At 39.5% G+C, this 16,950-nt stretch overlaps 1 protein-coding gene across 4 annotated transcripts in view; it reads left to right on the forward strand.

Moving 5' to 3' along the window:
* The window catches only part of sema5ba (sema domain, seven thrombospondin repeats (type 1 and type 1-like), transmembrane domain (TM) and short cytoplasmic domain, (semaphorin) 5Ba), a 159,053-nt gene that overhangs the window by 22,070 nt on the left and 120,033 nt on the right, over positions 1 to 16,950 (forward strand). For 3 of the 4 annotated variants that reach the window (XM_034884969.1, XM_034884967.1, XM_034884970.1), the window contains exon 2: positions 7,778 to 7,843. The exons of the other annotated variant lie outside the window; for it this stretch is intronic. The gene's annotated coding sequence lies outside the window, so the exon portion shown is untranslated. The remainder of the gene's footprint in view (positions 1 to 7,777; positions 7,844 to 16,950) is intronic. 4 annotated transcript variants of the gene reach the window in all.

A 16,950-nucleotide genomic window follows, 5' to 3' on the forward strand; every position in this document is an offset into this window, starting at 1 on the left:
ATTAAAATTGTCCATACTTGTCCATTTGGGGAGAGATTCCATCTCACATTAGGCATCAGAGCTGTGTGTCTGTGCTGCAGGCTAAAAGCTATGTTAGCTTAATGCACATGATACATTAGGCAAATGGGAGCATTTCACCCAATTTTCTTCTCGGAATTTACATAGTGGAGGGTAAAAAACCATATGAGCTGCGCAGCTTGTGCAACTGAAAAGTTAGACATATAAGGTTTGCCATAATATATCTGATTCCCTCTATGTTTGAATTTGCTTTGATGCAGCTGCGTAAAGCCAAGGAAACACAATTCAGGCTTAGGTCTGTGTAAGACTTCTGCAGGAAGGCTTTCCCTGAAGGCGCTTTATTCTCTGGATTTGCGTGGTGCTGCAATGCGCTCTTCCCCTCTCATATCCCTCTTGTTTCCTCCTCCTCATCGCCCACTATCTTTCTTTCGTCCTCAGTTGGGGTGATACTTGCTGCCGCTCTGCTCGGCTCACTTCTTTCCTTCATGGCGTCTGACCAACAGGGAAAAGATGAGGGAGAGTTATCCTCTCTCTCTCTAACCTGTTCTGGAAGCAGGTTTCCTTTGGCATCATAAATAATTCCCCACCCCAGTCCTTGGGTTCCTTATTCTCAGTGTGCCATTCCTCAGAGTCCAGAGTCTGTTTGGAGAAAATATGCATGCAAACCACAGGTGCAAATGGTTTTCTTCTCCTTTCAGTTCTACACACGGTTCACCATCCTAAGAGAGAAGTAAACACTTCGGGAATGCATAAAAGAATCTGTTCTGTCTTTTTGGTGTTTTTTGTGTTGCAGCTGCTTTCCACCCACAAAGTCAGGGGATTTATCTGAATCGCATAGCTGTGCTAGTTTTAATGATGCAGCTACTGTCAGAGTTTTTCCTCTGTTAAGATGTGAGGTAGAAGAAAAGTGAGAGGAAAACGGAAATCAAGTGTTTGGCCTAACGAGGGACAAAGCATAGGGTTTGAGTGTTGAGGACTTTCTCACAAAGCTTCTTTAAGAAGTTTCAGGATTAGAGATGAGGAGCCTGTTTTGTACATTGGTTGATTGATTTGACTACTGTGATCTCAGAGTTGTGGTCCAATTTGTATCCAGTATCGAATTTGTTACTGAATCCAACTTCTTTCAAATACTGCACTGGTATCTACTTAAATTATTTAGATTAGCATTCAATTATGTTTTTGATAACAAACTAAGGTTCAAATCTATTAAAACCTTTTACAACTTTTGTTGGCTGAGAAGGCAGATGAACGAGAGAAAGCTTTTAATGACAACCTCAGGGGTTAAATTGGGTTCTCCGGCTCTCCCTAGGGGGGTCTGGGGATATGCACCCCCTCCCCAGGAAGATTTTTTGAAAACTAAACAATTAAAATTTGGTCTTACATGATATATCCAAATTTGCAAGGTTAGCATTTACATGACTGTTAATCAGTCACCACTTGATGATTGCACATTGTATAACCTTGTTATGATATAAGAAGTAACTCATACAATATACTAAACTTAATTTTAATGTCCAACATGAAGAGACAGTGCAGCAGATGACAGTAGCAACAGCTGTTATTCCCGCATGTGAATGAACCGTAAGCACTTCCACAACCTTTTCCTAAACCCAACCGTCTCAGCCCAATTCAATCACTGGATAACCCCATTGATGTACACAACCTGTAGCTACAACTTGTGAGCAGCAGGACACATGAAATTAAATGTTAAATATGTAATAAGTGACAGACATGAAAAAAGAAGATCCCACTTTATGAACACTTATATTTTCATTAAATCCAATGCTTGATCCAAACACTAGAGATCCTGACCCAGAACTTGCCTACTCACTGACCAACTGATCACTTTCAATACACATTTTTTAGTTTTGCATTAAAAAAGCTTTATCGAAATGGCAAAGTTTAATGAAACTTTCTCAATTGTGCAAAAAGTTTTTACGTTGCATGAGTTTTTTTCCCCTTTGGTGAAAAACAGTTTTTGCGCTAATTAGGATAGGAAAAGGCCTTTGCCCAATAAATTCTAAGATTTACCTCACATTACCAATCAGCTGTTTCCGCTTTTTGCGTGTTCTTGGATATCCCCATAACATGTCTCTGTTTCCAGACAGCATTAAACATTGTCCTTACTAACTGAAGAGAAAAAACAATTAAAACCTGGCCAACTGAAACCAAATTCCCGAAGACCTCTATCCATTTTTTATACTAGTTATTGTTTAATAAAGAAAAATAAATGCAAAGGAAGGATTTATTTTCCTCCAATTAGTGTTAGGATTAGACTACTTCAAACATGTTGGTGGCCCTGTGTTTAATTGATGTTAAACTTTTGTCAAACTTAGTTTATTTTTCATTCTTGTGCAATTCATGACTGCACCTGAGTGTGTCATTATGTAAATTTGTGCTTAAGAAAATGCTGTTTGAATGTAAGGCAAAATGTGGGCATACATGCAGTCACTCAGTCAAACCAACTCTGTTTGCTGTTTTAGCTGATTGGGAGTTAAGCACACAGAGGCAGTATAAGCTAAACCATTTATTGCTTTGAAAAATAACCTGTCTATGACAAATTTGTTGTGCGATACACTTCAGCTTTCTCACAAAAAGGACTCATCAATTGGACACTACAGTGTATCTCATGTTCTCCATGTTTGTGTCAAGTGCTGTAAAATGAATCCAGGGCTTTTTCTGTCAGCTTGGCAAGACTGGCGCAGCCATTTGGCTTCTGCACAATTTGGATGTGTGGATCAATATTCAGCTCGATAAGTATAATGTTGGTCTGAAGCTGAGGTCCCTGCTGCCATCTGCCTGCCCTGCAGACAATTCAATCCCCCGCCGCTATGCACTTCTCTCTGCACCAACACAACAAACTGTAATTGGAACGCCCAAGTTCACTTACAGACACGCATGCAAACAGCATCTCCCACAAACAAGTACTCAAGGACACAGAAAAAGAGAAGTGGAAAGACCTAAAGCACTCATGGATTAAATGTTCCATCACACTCACATAAACAGATACCCAGTTGTGTAACCACATTTACTACAGTAGCAGACTAATCAAGAGCCCCAGGGCCACATGAAAACCTTTCCCCACAGCAACCACCTGGTCCATGGGAGCAAATTGCACGCAAACAAGTTGCACTCGCAGACAAAGCAGGATCAAAAGGAACATTCAATATGCTGCAGGTCTTTTGTATGTCCTCTCTCTGCTGGAATTCAGATAGAATGCGGGTTTAAGGCACTTCCGCATTTGCAGCACCTCGCCAAATCGGTTGCGTTGTTTTGGTTGCGTTGTCCATGAATATTTACAGTCTATGAGCAGTGTCACTCCCCGATGTAAGTCAAGTTCAAATTGGAGTTGCGCCTGCGTCACTTTACAACAAGTAGGATACAAGATGCTGAGGAGAGACTTCTGTAATGTCAATACAATAAAAATGGACCTACCTAATGACGTTTGTTCACTGCTGGCTACAAGTTAGCAATCAAACACAACAAGGTTGTCACTTGAATGCCGTTTTGAGCTAACATTAGCAATTAAACAATCATAGATAGCTAAAACGTTTTTGAAATGATTCCTATCTTCTGCTATTGTTTGTTATGAGAGAAGTTTATTATTTCATTGATTTCACAAATTTCAATATGACATCTTATGCCATAAACTGTTTAAATCTGAGCATGCGCGACTCAAGTCCGTACTTGACTTACATCGGGGAGTGATAGGCGCTATGCAGTTTTGCCATTTCTTTGCTGTTTTCTCGCTTTTTGCTCGCAGGTTGCTCCCCCCTACAGCTTCGGAATAGATATTTGGCAGCTTCTATGTTTACTTGTGTCTGACTCCTCGCTCGGTTAGTCAGCCTTTTCCTCTTTCTCTGTTCCTCCGACAATGCTTTCCTAGCTTTCTGCTTCTTTTTTGCCGGCTCAGCCATGACGATAATGTGAAAAACTCGGAAAAACTCCATTGCTATCTTGTTCTTATAGCTAGCGGGTTCCTGTATGTGCAGTGCTATGAAGCAATTTGATACATCGCGAGACCTGTTATCACACAATACTTCCTGATGCCAGCCCAAAGTTGCAAGTGGAGTTTTTCCGCTCACAGGCGCTAGGGGGAAGTGATACGACCACCATTCAACCCAAAAAAGTCACATAACCATTTCAATGACTCAAAAGCTGTTCAGTTGAGGTCAATTAAGCTAAAAAACGGCATAGTTCCCCTTTAATTAAGATAATATATAATAATGATCTTTGTATTGTACCACCAAAAACACAAAATTGTGAACATTGTCCATCATTAACATTCAGTATTTCACCCAGCCCTGGTAAAACACAGTCTGCAGGTATAAGGTTAGGACTAATACATTTAAATAGCGTAGTTGGCTCTCCATCGTTTCTCTAAGTCAGCTGGTCAGCCTTGCAGTTTGTAGTGTTCAAACTAACGCTGATGTCTTTGGAGCCTTGGGCTTCTTTTAATAGAGGTGCCACTTCATTATGAAAGAAGCTTGAGTATAGTGAGAAATCAGATAGAATCACATACCTGTGTCTGAATAGGTCTGAAATGGTTTTGAAATTCGAAAATGCATGTATTATATAACCATTACCATACCATATCCATGGAGGTGTGGATGTGTAGGTGCATGTACACAAACATCAGGCCTGTCCACATTATCATTAGCAATTAGCAATTAGCTGTTATTCCCTCTGTGGTCTTTCACATTCAGTCCTCGTTTACATCTCAGCTTTAACCTTTTAGCTATTTGTCACCACTCATGCAATAACACAAGTGACCTTTTCTCTAACCTTGGGAGGTTTCTGAGAACAGGCAGTGCGGGGTCAGAGGTCAGGACATATATAAACAGGTGTCAAGTGCTATGATGGAAAGCCAAAGACATATGAAACTGGACTGAAAACCCGGCCTGTAAGAGACATAAGATAACAGAGCAGAATATCAAGGGTAATGGATGACTTTAACTGTTGATGTGATGCCATGGTTTCAGGTTGTGCAAGTTGAAACCGTCTCGTCTGTAAGATACTACCTTTTAGGAAGCAGTATGCGTGTCTTGTGTGTACTGCAGTGCCATGTGCGACAGCCTCTTGGATTTGTTATATTATTTAACCAGTGTAATTGCTATTCTCTCCCTCTCTCTCTCTCTCTCTCTCTCTCTCTCTCTCTCTCTCTCTCTCTCTCTCTCTCTCTCTCTCTCTCTCTCTCTCTCTCTGTCCTTTAAGTCCAGTTGAGACAGAGGGATTTACATTAGTGATTCTGTGATATATACTGTACATGGAATTGACATGACTTGACCTGACTTAACTTTTTAGTTTAGGATGTAAACAATGTAATGTGTCCTGGGTTCCAAACATTCCATTCATTGTATGCATAAACAAGGTCACTGATAGTTGGAGCACTTCCAAAGCTTGGATGTGCATGGAATGAGTTAAATCATCAGTATAAATGCTCTTAAAGTCAAGGGTGCAAGCCTTTGGACTAGGAGAGTCCAGTATGAACAGCGGGAATGACTACATCAAGCAAAAACAACAACCATGTGGGCATCAGTAGAGATTTGTTTTCGGGGGTGGGGAGCCTTTTATTTTTTGTGTAATGGTAATATCTTTAATTACATTCCGGGTCCTATATTACAATTTGAATACAGCCTTACCTTTTTGAATTGCCATCGGCTTTTTTTTATAACACACTGTCTGTTCTCACTTCGACTGCCTCGGACGTAATGCTTCTCTCTTTGTTTTGTTGTGTTTGTTTTAGTCTAGATTTGTCCTGAGGCTGTGAATTTTAAAGATTCCAGTGTTACGGGAGTGTTGTTGTTCCACCTTGGGCTTTTAATAGTTTGAGTGGAGGCCATTGTTTTTCAGATATGTTGACAGGATGTGATTGCCTTTTTCTATATTCTGATCAGTGCTGGATAATGGCTTATCTCTTCCCTGCATGCATTGTTTGTCATGTGCAATTTACTGATTCAAAACTTTTTTGTCACATTCCAAGTGAAGTTTCTACAGAGGATTTACATTTTTCAACTCTTTGAGGGGCAAGTTATCAGCCATGGTGGCTTCTCAAAGCTATACCAAGCTGTAATTGTTTGTGTTGGTCAGCAGGCAAAAACGTGGCCGCACATAATGCACAAATAATGCTTGGTAATTTAAAAACTGTGTGGTTTATCTGGCAGACTCATTGTTTATCCCCATTACTGCCCCGTAGTTAAGTAGCCAACTTCAAAAAATCAATGTTGACTTTTGCTTTCACACAGTACAAGGACAGCTGTGACTTGGGTGAAAATCCTGTGTTTGTTTGACTCATCCAGTCACCCTGACACCTCCCTACACAAACTTTGTTGATCTTTATACTACATCGCAATATAAGTCAGTGGAGACTAAATGGCATCAAATAACATGTGAAAAAAAAAGAAAAGTGTTGAGATAGAAAGTATCTTTTCTGTTTGTCATGCGTGTGTTTGTGTGTGTTTGTGTGTGTGTGTGTGTGTGTGTGTGTGGCTGGGAGAGAATAAAACTATAGGTTGCAGAGTAAGCAGTTTATGAGAAGTCTTCCTCCTCACTTGTTGCAGTGGATAAAGCCTGATCCCACACTGACACTGGAGATTATGGGAGTTTTTCTGTTTGAGCCGACACTTCCCGCTGCTCAGCCCTAAATTCCCAGCTTAGCTCCATAGAAAATCCCCTTAACTGCATTTGTCTACCTGTCTTTGTGACAGTTCAGAGTCTCAGCATTGAGCTGGAGAATCTGATAGAAGAACTTTGAACCGGATTTTAATTAATTTAAACAATTTTAAAATCAGTGAATTGTAATTAATGACGCAAAATGTCAAGTATTCTCTATTTGTTGTTGTTTTCTGTTTTATAGCACTGTAAGTTATTTTGAATTAATTCATTCAATTGTAATACATACTTGTAAATAATTAATATTTCAGACATTTTATAACTGACTAATTGGCAAATAAGTTTGTTAAAAAAAGCATTTATCAATGATGAAATTAGCTGCAGCCATAAATACAATCATAGACATCTACTAAATGTTGTTTTCTATTCATGCTATTGATTAGCAGCATCCTGAAAAAAGCCCAGTTATTACACTGTATGTGTAAGCAGAAGTGATCAGTCTTACGTGACAATAATCAATCCGTTTTTGATTCATTTTTTCCATTCTGTTTGGAAGTGAAAGAAACGACAGCTATATCATGGTCGTTGACGCTGTAAGAGGGATGGCAGGTCTGAGCTGCTCTTTCAGGTTGCCGTAGAAACCAACCAGGACCATTTGTTCCAATTTGCTCTGTGGCTTCAAGATCAAAAAGCTTGGAATTTCTCTGCATATTAGTATCCGCATTGGCTTCAAGCTCCTCATTTACATCTATATTGTTGTTTACAGTTGAACATATTTGGGCTGTGCTTTCTGCGCAATACGGGGCTTCTCATGATATATGAGGTTTAGGGTTCAATGTGTTTGAACATTATTGAACTTTGTGGTTTGTTATTGTCCAGTTAGGCCTTCAATGGATGTAAAGGCATCTCGCAGGTCCCTCTTTTTGTCCAGCCCCCAACCGCATGAAGTCTCCCTTTAAATGCCATTCCTGCTCCGCCTCCTCCGCTCCATTGAAAAGTTGGCGGTTTGTTTACTAGAGCGCCAGCACTTCTTTGTGGCTCTGCACCCTGCTTATTAGAGGGAGGTGAACAGCTAGTGAAAGACTCACCCCTCCCCCTCCTCTCTCTCTCTCTCTCTCTCTCTCTCTCTCTCTCTCCCTTCTTCCAGAATCAGTTTGAAAAGGACAGACAGCCTTCTCTGCCCCCCTCCCCACACCCCAGTGATGCTTAGCTGGTGAGTACACTTTCATCAAAACTTTTCATGCCACTTTCATACATTTCTTTGATTAGTTTCTGCTTTTACCTGAATTTTCTGAATTGTATTTGTTACGGATTTCTTTTTTTTTTCTTGTGTGTTCGATTTTGCTGGCAAACACCTCTAACAAACTTCTCTCTGGCCTTGTGAATATTTGTATCATAAGGAACTGCTTTTCATCTTTTTCTTTCATTCTCACTTTCTTTAAAAGTCTCTTCCGTCCCCTAAAAATCTCTGTGGCGTCTGTAGTAAAGGTTTTATTGGTGAAAGGCCTTTTCTATTCTGAGCAGAGTAATTTGAAAAGCAGTGCAGTATGGCAGTGGGGGCGGAAGAGAGGAGGATAAGCCGTAGAGATTGGGGAACGGGTGGAAGGACGTCATACAGGCTGCTAATGGACAAGTGTTTCTTTTCTCTCTCCCTCTCTCTCTCTTCCTCTCTCCCTCTCTCTCTGTGTAAATGTGAATCACTCCGGTGTAGACAACCTTGAGCCTAATTAGCACAGTATGCCAGTGAAATCATTGTTCAGATGAGATGTGACACAAGTGCACAATCACCTTGTGACATCACCTCCAATTCTATTAGTTTGATTACAACAACAGTAAGACAATGCTCTCATTATGAAATCCCTCAACACCCAAGGCTCATTGTTTTTTTTGTTGTTTTTTTTTACAGTTGTTTCAAGCTATTTTATTAGATAGCACACAGGGAGGAATTGTGGAGGAGAGGTGAGTGAGTTGACATGCAACAAAGCTCCCCAACTGGATGCAGTTACATAGTCAGCATCTTAAACCCCTTGGTCATCAGAAAACACCTTTGTCTTTTCTTTTTTAACCAAGTTTACCTAAAAATACCTGAAGTTTTGTCTGGATAGAATGTCCTAGAAGTTTATCTACTCTAGAAGTCGTTGCATTTCCTACCCCAAGAGGACTTGTTAAGATGTGTAAGGTTCTCTCTTGATAGGGACAACGCAAAAAGTGCTTCCATTCACAGAAAATGAAGTGGAACTTTCGTTGGTGGCAAGCATTGAGAATTCCCGCACATAACGTCACAAGCGCGTCTTGTCAGAGTAACAATGCTAGTGCATGCTAAATTCAGCAAAGGCACAGAAAACTAAAAACAAATATGAACCAAACATCCTTGTAGATACTGTAATTGTTTAATCTAAATGCTGTAGATCTATGTTGAGCTCAGGTTGGTAATCACAGTATTCAAGCTCTGCTTTGCTGCCATTGAAATCACATAATTAAGACGTGTAGATAAATAGATCATACACATTCTGTTATCTTCATTCAGGCATAATTAGAGATTTTATGAATAAACATGAACGTGAGAATACTAAGCAAGCATATTGCCTGAAGCTGTGTCGTTATCTGTTGTTGTCCAAAACAATTTACTGTAAGCTGATCACTGGAAAAAATTATTAAAAAGTAAAATGTGTCATTCTTGCAGCGTAAATTGCAGCAGATTTATTTTCAAAAACAAATAGCGTGTGTATAGATACAAAAATCCCAAACTCCGCAAACAATATTATTATAATTATCAATAGCCTTTTGAATTAGTGGCTACAAATGACGGTTGTCATCGGCTAACAGTTATCAGATGTATTGGTGACAATAAGAGAACCAAATTTATCAAAGCTTTAGAATTGTCTTGATGGTTCATCACCTGATCCTGGCCTTGCATCAACACAGATCCTGTTCTTTCTGGGATGAGACTGAGATATAACATTAATTTAAAAAACCTTTATTGGCAAAAACAAAAACCTTTAAGAAGAGCACAGGCCAAATCATCATGAAAAGCACAGACCACTTCTGCTCCAAACGTATCCTCTTCTCACTCTCTGTATTTAATATCCATAAAGGCCAGCCCTGGCATTATGTTCTGTTGTTTTACTCCCCTTGCTCAGCACTCGACTCCTTCTCACTTACTCTACTCGATTCAATTTGTGGCCTTAATGTCTTTCCTAATATGTGTCATTGGAGCAGAGCAGCGATGCTCCCTCTCTGGTTGCTTTGAGGAAGATCCTCAGTGTTTGTCTTGGTATTCTCTGCTCCTCTGGGAGGAGCTCAGGGGCTCCAGTCATGGTTGGTATGTTGTCTTCTCTTGCTCCGTTGATGTTTGCTGATATTTAGTTCAGGATGCCACTAAACCGGAAGAAAACAAGCTCCTTTCAGGCCAATAAGAGAGAAAAGGGTTGGACTGAGGAAGGGAGAGACCTAGAAAACAAGAGGACTCATCTCTGGATGGGGGTTCTCTTTAAAGCTTTCTGTTTGTGGCCCCTAGGGTCGAATTAAGGGAGTGTCATTATCCCTGGCAAATTACCACGCTGCCTTTGTGGTCCAGCCATGGTACATTAGGGTGCCTTAAAACGTGGCAGAGCCGTGGCCATTCAGCTCACAAAAAGAGGGGCCGCTGGCAGATCCTTGGCCTGGCTCACAGAGGAGGCATTCACACCACTTTGGGGGGGGGGTGGTGACATTGGTGATGGAGAGGGTCTCCTGAGATGAGTTAAAATTGCTCGGGCCAAGGCCAATGTTTCATAGTCTTAAACGCATGCCAGCCGATGATGTCATCGCTTGGCTTAAATTAGAGTTTGATCCGCCGTGGAAATTTCCGATCTGATAAGGAGACTCATGAATGTGGTTTCCATGCCAGTTCTGTCAGACCTGCATGTATTCATCTTTTACCCATACCAGGACTTGGATCCAGTCTTTTAGTGGACTAATTGCTAATTAGCCGCGTAGCAACAAATCACCAGCTCGCTACAAATTAGCTTGTTTTTCCTTGAACTTACGTCTCCTCCTTTTGAATAAACTACAGATCAGATCTCTGTCTCACTTTACTCAGGGAACAGTCACGCGTGAATATCATGTGCAAGTGTGCACAGTTTCTTACCTGTTATCAATCATTTAGTCAATCAATAGAAAATGAATCCATCACAATTTTAAAAACTGATCAATTGTCACTGTAAAGAAAAACTTTCTCAAATGTTAAGATTTGTTGTTTTACAATACTTAGATTTCCAATATCTTTGGGTTCAAGATGTTTAAAAAAAATTTGCACTTGGCCAATTTTACATGTTTCTAAAAATAAATCTTATAAATTAAATTGAAATTGACCCTATGATGTGCCAATTAGCCCTTAAATTGACCTGATGTTGTTAAAAACTAAATGTAAAGGCTTAAGGACTAATAGTTGACTATTTATTTTGTATATTTACAGGAATTCCAGTTGACTGGAGAACTAGACAATTATATAAACCACAGGCAGCTGGGAAGCAGGAGGTAGAGCAGGTTGTCCACTAATCACAGGGTTCAACTACTGTGGGCAGGACACTAATCCCTCACATTGCTACTGATAGTCAGGCCATCACTGGTAGCTCACTACTGAGTGAGTGAATTAGAGTCAAATTGTAAAGCGCTGTAAATATAAATGCTCTCCATCTATCGACAAGATCAAATACAGAATTTTCATTCTGTATTTTATGTCAGGCAGAACTCTTCAGTCTGTGCAACACATTGGGCTTTACAATTTGACTTCCCATGTTGTATAAAATAAAACAATGTGTGAAAAACTAGATGCTCATGTCTGAAAATGTTCTCAAATGCCTGCTTGCTTCATTTCTCAATTAGCAGGCTGCTTCAAAACATACTGAAAACACTGGTCTTGCTTTAAAATGTAAAGTATTGATCAGGTGCATAGTCCATGGAAGAAGAAAGAACTGGGGATGCATTGTTTGACATGGTCAATGCTTTAATGTTTTGGGATGATTGGAGGAGCTCTGGTGTCTTTTATCACTCCACCAGTGAGATGAAGAGTTTCCAGAAGGTTTCACGAGCTGATCCGAGAATGGAATGCAGACACTTTGAGTCTTTGTCAAGGATTTCAGCTGTTGCAGAGTGCTTGCAACACATACATGTCTGTGAATATGGATCCGCTACAAGCTTAGGTGGAAGTTTAGTCTTCAAACATCAGCAGGAAACACTGATTCAATACAGAGTTGATCCTCTGGGCCTGAAACGGTTGAATCGAGTTTCCACCAAACGCCCATATATTCAGAGTGCACCCTGAGCTGTAATGTCAAAGTCTTCAAAGAAAACTAAATAACCGGGCTGCTGAAGGCACTGTAAAACTCCTTGTGTGTGAAATGTTTGTTCTTGGCACCTTGCCTTTATTTATCATCTAATCAACTGGAGGTTTTACCTCTGTGATTGATGTCTCCATTTAACTTTATTTTTCATGACAGGTGGGAGATTTTTATTATTTTCCAACATCGTTTCCCAGTTTTATGAACTCAATCCCTTTGCTGAAGTAGATGAAGGAAGGGAGGAGTCTTTTGTCCAAGGGCCGTGGTGGAAACCCTGAGCCTGTAAATCCTGCACTGATCTTAGGATCATTAAGCTGTGAGCCCTGAGTCCTTTAGTTCTTTATCACCCGGCCTGGATCCCAGTCCATAATGCAGGCTAACTGGCTAATGATTAGCTGTCTGCTGCAGCTGCCACCACTGCCTGTCTGAATGGGCGAAGGCTATGAAAACATAAAAATCTGGCATCAATGGCCAACTTTCTTTTTTCATTTTGTCTGACTTACTGTCTCGATATCTTTAACTTTTTTGAAGTTATCGAGTTTATCTGTAAAGTTCAGTGTGTAGATTGTGAATTGAATATGATTGTGCTGCAATGTAGATTCAAACTACTGTTGATTTACGTTACGTGTTTTAGTCACTCGTGGCCCTGGCAAATTGTAAAGCTTGTTGATGATAGACATGGGAGATGTTTATCTACACCTCTTAGCGCTGGTGCTGAACAGATTCCCATGTCTCTAAACAGTCTCTAGGTTTATGGAGCTGAGAGGAAGATGATTGGGTTCTCTGACAAAATAAAGAGTTAGAGGCAGTGTTGATAACGATCAACCTGTTCTTTCTTGATTACTTGGGGTTATTGTGGAATTATGCAGGCATGTGAATGTGATACTTCCCAGGCTTTAAAGAAAAGATAAAAATATCAAAGATCATAGTGTCTCTACTAACAAAGCTAACTTTGAATTGACTAGTTGTGAAGAGTATAAGGCACGCTTTGTGAGGACAAACAGTACAGATCAGGCTAGCTTGAAATCTCATCCAGCAAAGGAACTGATCTGCAGTTCAGCTCAGGATCGTAGCACCACGGCATCACTAGGTTTGCCTTGTCTTAAGGAGACTGTTAAGCAATCATTAAGAACCAAATGTATTGCATTTACATTATTGTTTGGGACAGAACTTTGATATTGGACAATTATCATCACATTCACTCTCAGTTCATACTGAACATTTAATGACAGCATTTATTTACACATTATTTATTTGTACAATATGGCCATAAATGTATGGTTAAAGTAAGCACATACTTGGTGGGGGAAGGATCACTTTAAATTAAAAAGACCAGCATCCCAATCCACCACACTCGTATCTATTTCTCACTATTTTATGTATATATATATATATATATATATATATATATATATATATATATATATATATATATATATATATATATATATATATATATATATATATATATATATATATATATATATAGACATAGATAGTCATCTCAGGAACTTTGCACCTCGCTCCCCCCCTTTCTTTTGCACTACTTATATTTTATTCCATATTATATTCCTCTTACATATCTTGTTGACACTGGAAAAGGGGTTGCTTCAATCTTGTTGCACAGGCATTGCACATGTGTATAATGACAACAAAGGCATTCTATTCTAGTACAGATACACTTTTTCCTTGCATCTGCACTAAATGTTGGCAATCAACAGAAGGGATGGTGGGGAGAAGGGATTCATAGGGATGGTGGGCTGCTTTGTACGATTCCAAAATGTGTCTTGTGTTACTGAAAAGAAGATTACTGAGCCTGAAAGTTGCTGTATTGTTGTGCTGTCAACAATACTCGCTTCAGAGATATCTACAAGAAAACACAACCGTCCAAGCTGATCAATCACAGTTCTTTTGGTCTACACATGGTGTTCCTATAGCTGTTGTATGTATGGAGCATGTAACCCCATAACACACAAGTATAAATCCAGTTTCAATGTGTTGACATCTCTATAATCTTATTAGAAACTCTTGATTTATTTTGGGGTAAACCAGCCTCCCTGAATATGACTAAATGGCAGAATTTAACTGTCAGATTTAGATCTCGATGGGAAAACCACATTTACTCTCCGCAGCCGGTAGGTTGTGGGTTCCTGGCTGTAAACTTGCTGTTTGCTGCTTAATCATTCAGTAAGGATTAGTGGCACTGTGTGTTTTCTAATTATAGACCTGGACTGTGCACTCTACTCCTCTGTGGGGTCGAATCTAGCCCACCAGGCCCTCAGCCAGCTTACTCACAGCTACAATCAACTGCTACTTTCACACGTTCATTTCTGTGTCGTTAACTTGCCATCTTTTTTTTGTTGTTCTTTATTTTTCTTTTTACCACTCCATGGTCTCTTTTTTTATCTCTTGTTCTCCCTCTCTCTTGTTGCACTCACAACAAAGACTTTTCATTTGGATAAATTTAAACTCAATGAGGTAGCTGTCAAATAAATCACTTCCTGTATCAAGGAGGAAACAAGGAATCTCCCAATCTCTCCCCCCCCCCCCCCCCCCCCCCCCCCCCCCCCCCCCCCCACACACACACACACACACACACACACTATCAATCGGTTCCCTTTCACTTGCTTTCACATTTTATTATTCTTGGAGAACAATAGGTTTGATTAACCCCTCTGGGGATGCTTATTAACCATTTCCATTACAATGGTGTTGGAAGACACTTGCATTTAAAACGCTTGAGCAAAAAAAAAAAAAAAAACTTAGATCAAAGGAATATATGGCTCTGAGAGACAATAATAGAAAAATGCTGGTTACCAGTCTCAACTTAAGCATCCGGTTTAACAAAAGGTCACATATGTATCCTGCATTGTTGGTGTCAGCAATGTGTTTTTGATCATTTTGACGGATTTCTGTCCAGTCTATGATCGTGGACGCTTTAAACGGATGAATATGAATTGACAGATAGAAGTTTGAGTTTCTTTTCTCTCTGCTCTCTTCTCCTCTGATGCCCACTGACATTAAAATGTAAAACAATGGGGCTTGAATTATTTATTAATGAGTTTTTTTTTATGAGATCTTTTTGGGCTTCTATTGTTAAGCTGAATCTTCAAGGGACACCTATGAAATGATTCAATCCATTTTTAATCAAGGCACCTCATCAAGCAGGAGTTTGGATCAGATTAGTGGAAATATTTTGCCGTCATCTGACGAGCCTGTGATGTGGGACCACATGGAGGTTGTGAAGATTACTGTATGATCTCTGCATCATAACACATTTTACGACGTTAATAAATAATTTTGAGGTTATTTGAAAGGTTTTAAATAACATTTTGTGTTTTACGCTTGTTTGTTGTCATATTGATTGTCTAAATGTGTACACACTTTGGCACTGTTGGATGTCAGAATCCATTTGTTGCTGATTAGTTTATATCCGCCCGGATTTCAGTTTCTTTCAACTTTCTTTGTGTTGGAATTTTAAACTCCGGTAGATTTATGTGGACTTTGGTTAACTGCTTTTCAGATCTCTGTATCTGTCCAATCTGAGTCTTCTGTTGCACAAGTAAGACAACTTTTGAACGTGCACGTTTCACCAAAACAAGTTCGTTCCTGAGTCTAATTTGCAGCGACACCCTAGGTCTGTCACCTGTGTAGTGCCGCCCATGGCGATTGTGATTGGTTTAAAGAAATGCCAATTACCCATAGCACGTTTTTTTCCCATTCCGTAATGCTGTGTGGACTAGCCAGACCATCTTCTGCGGCGTTGGGGAGAAATGTCTGTTAAAGTGAGACTAGGTGCTGATAGACCCTTGTGGATATGGGCAGATGACAGAAATTACATTACATGATGTTTTGAATTTGAGCTTTACCCAAATTAGGATGATAAGATTGATATCAGTTTTATCTATCTATCTATATCAGGTTGTTTTTAGCTTTGTTTATACTTAGCTCAAAGACAGATTTAAACCTGGCATTACTATACTTTCTTCATCCTGATAAGCTATCTAGAGATCCAGATCTCCGTTCCATTAAATATTAAACAACACACAATTCAGCAAGTCAGCACACAGTTTAGAAGAGAGTGAGTGTTAGCAAATCACTGTTTGCTTTTAAATTATTGACAACAATGGACCCATATTCACTTCACAGCATTTACTGCAAACCTGCTTTTTTCTCATCCACACTTGACTTTGAATTGACTTGCTTTGTACGATGGAGTTCATTCAAGCTTCTTACCTAGTTTTCCATCTTTGAAAAAGTACATTTACTTTAACATATCAAAATGGGATTACAAGTAATTCTTGTTCTTGTTCACGATAACATTTTCTGTTAGTTGAAGGTTTGTTTACGTTATTAATTACTTTTAGGTTTGGGCTTGAGAAGGTTTTCTAATGTCCCCTCACAGTCACATTAAGGAGGATTAGTACTGCTCTCTGTGAATACTGAAGTTTAGAACACAAAAAAGACACACACAAAAACACAAAATAGCATATTAAACTAAACAGGCTGCTTATATAATAGATAAATTAGTTAATGGTTAGGCTGTTAATTAGACCTTTGAAAAACGTTCTTTTTGATGAGGTATTTTTAGCTGGAGAAATGCTCATGTTGTTCCCCAGAAGATCTGTTGGATGCCCAGATTCTGGCACATTATAAAACCATCCACACGCTTTGATGAAGATATCCATGCGGCAGCTTCCAATTTACAGCTGGGCTTGATCAAAAAGCTCATTTACTGACCTAATGAGGAAATGAACAAAAATTAAGAAATCATTTGGTTGTTGTATTTCATCAAGAGAAGAAGCTTCATTTCTCTTTTGTGTTGCGGGTGATTATATCACAATTACAACACAACACGGCCCCTACGAGAACTCCTTGTAGAATGATGAACATAGCGTTGAAGGCGTGTGTAGTATCAGGGCGGTAAACAATGCCACCAGTGATCAGACTTGTTTTAATTTTTATCACCAAATATCCTGGCATATTGCCTGGGTCACGC

This window comes from Etheostoma cragini, chromosome 11, assembly GCF_013103735.1.
Source record: "Etheostoma cragini isolate CJK2018 chromosome 11, CSU_Ecrag_1.0, whole genome shotgun sequence".
NCBI classification, from domain to species: Eukaryota; Metazoa; Chordata; class Actinopteri; order Perciformes; family Percidae; genus Etheostoma; species Etheostoma cragini.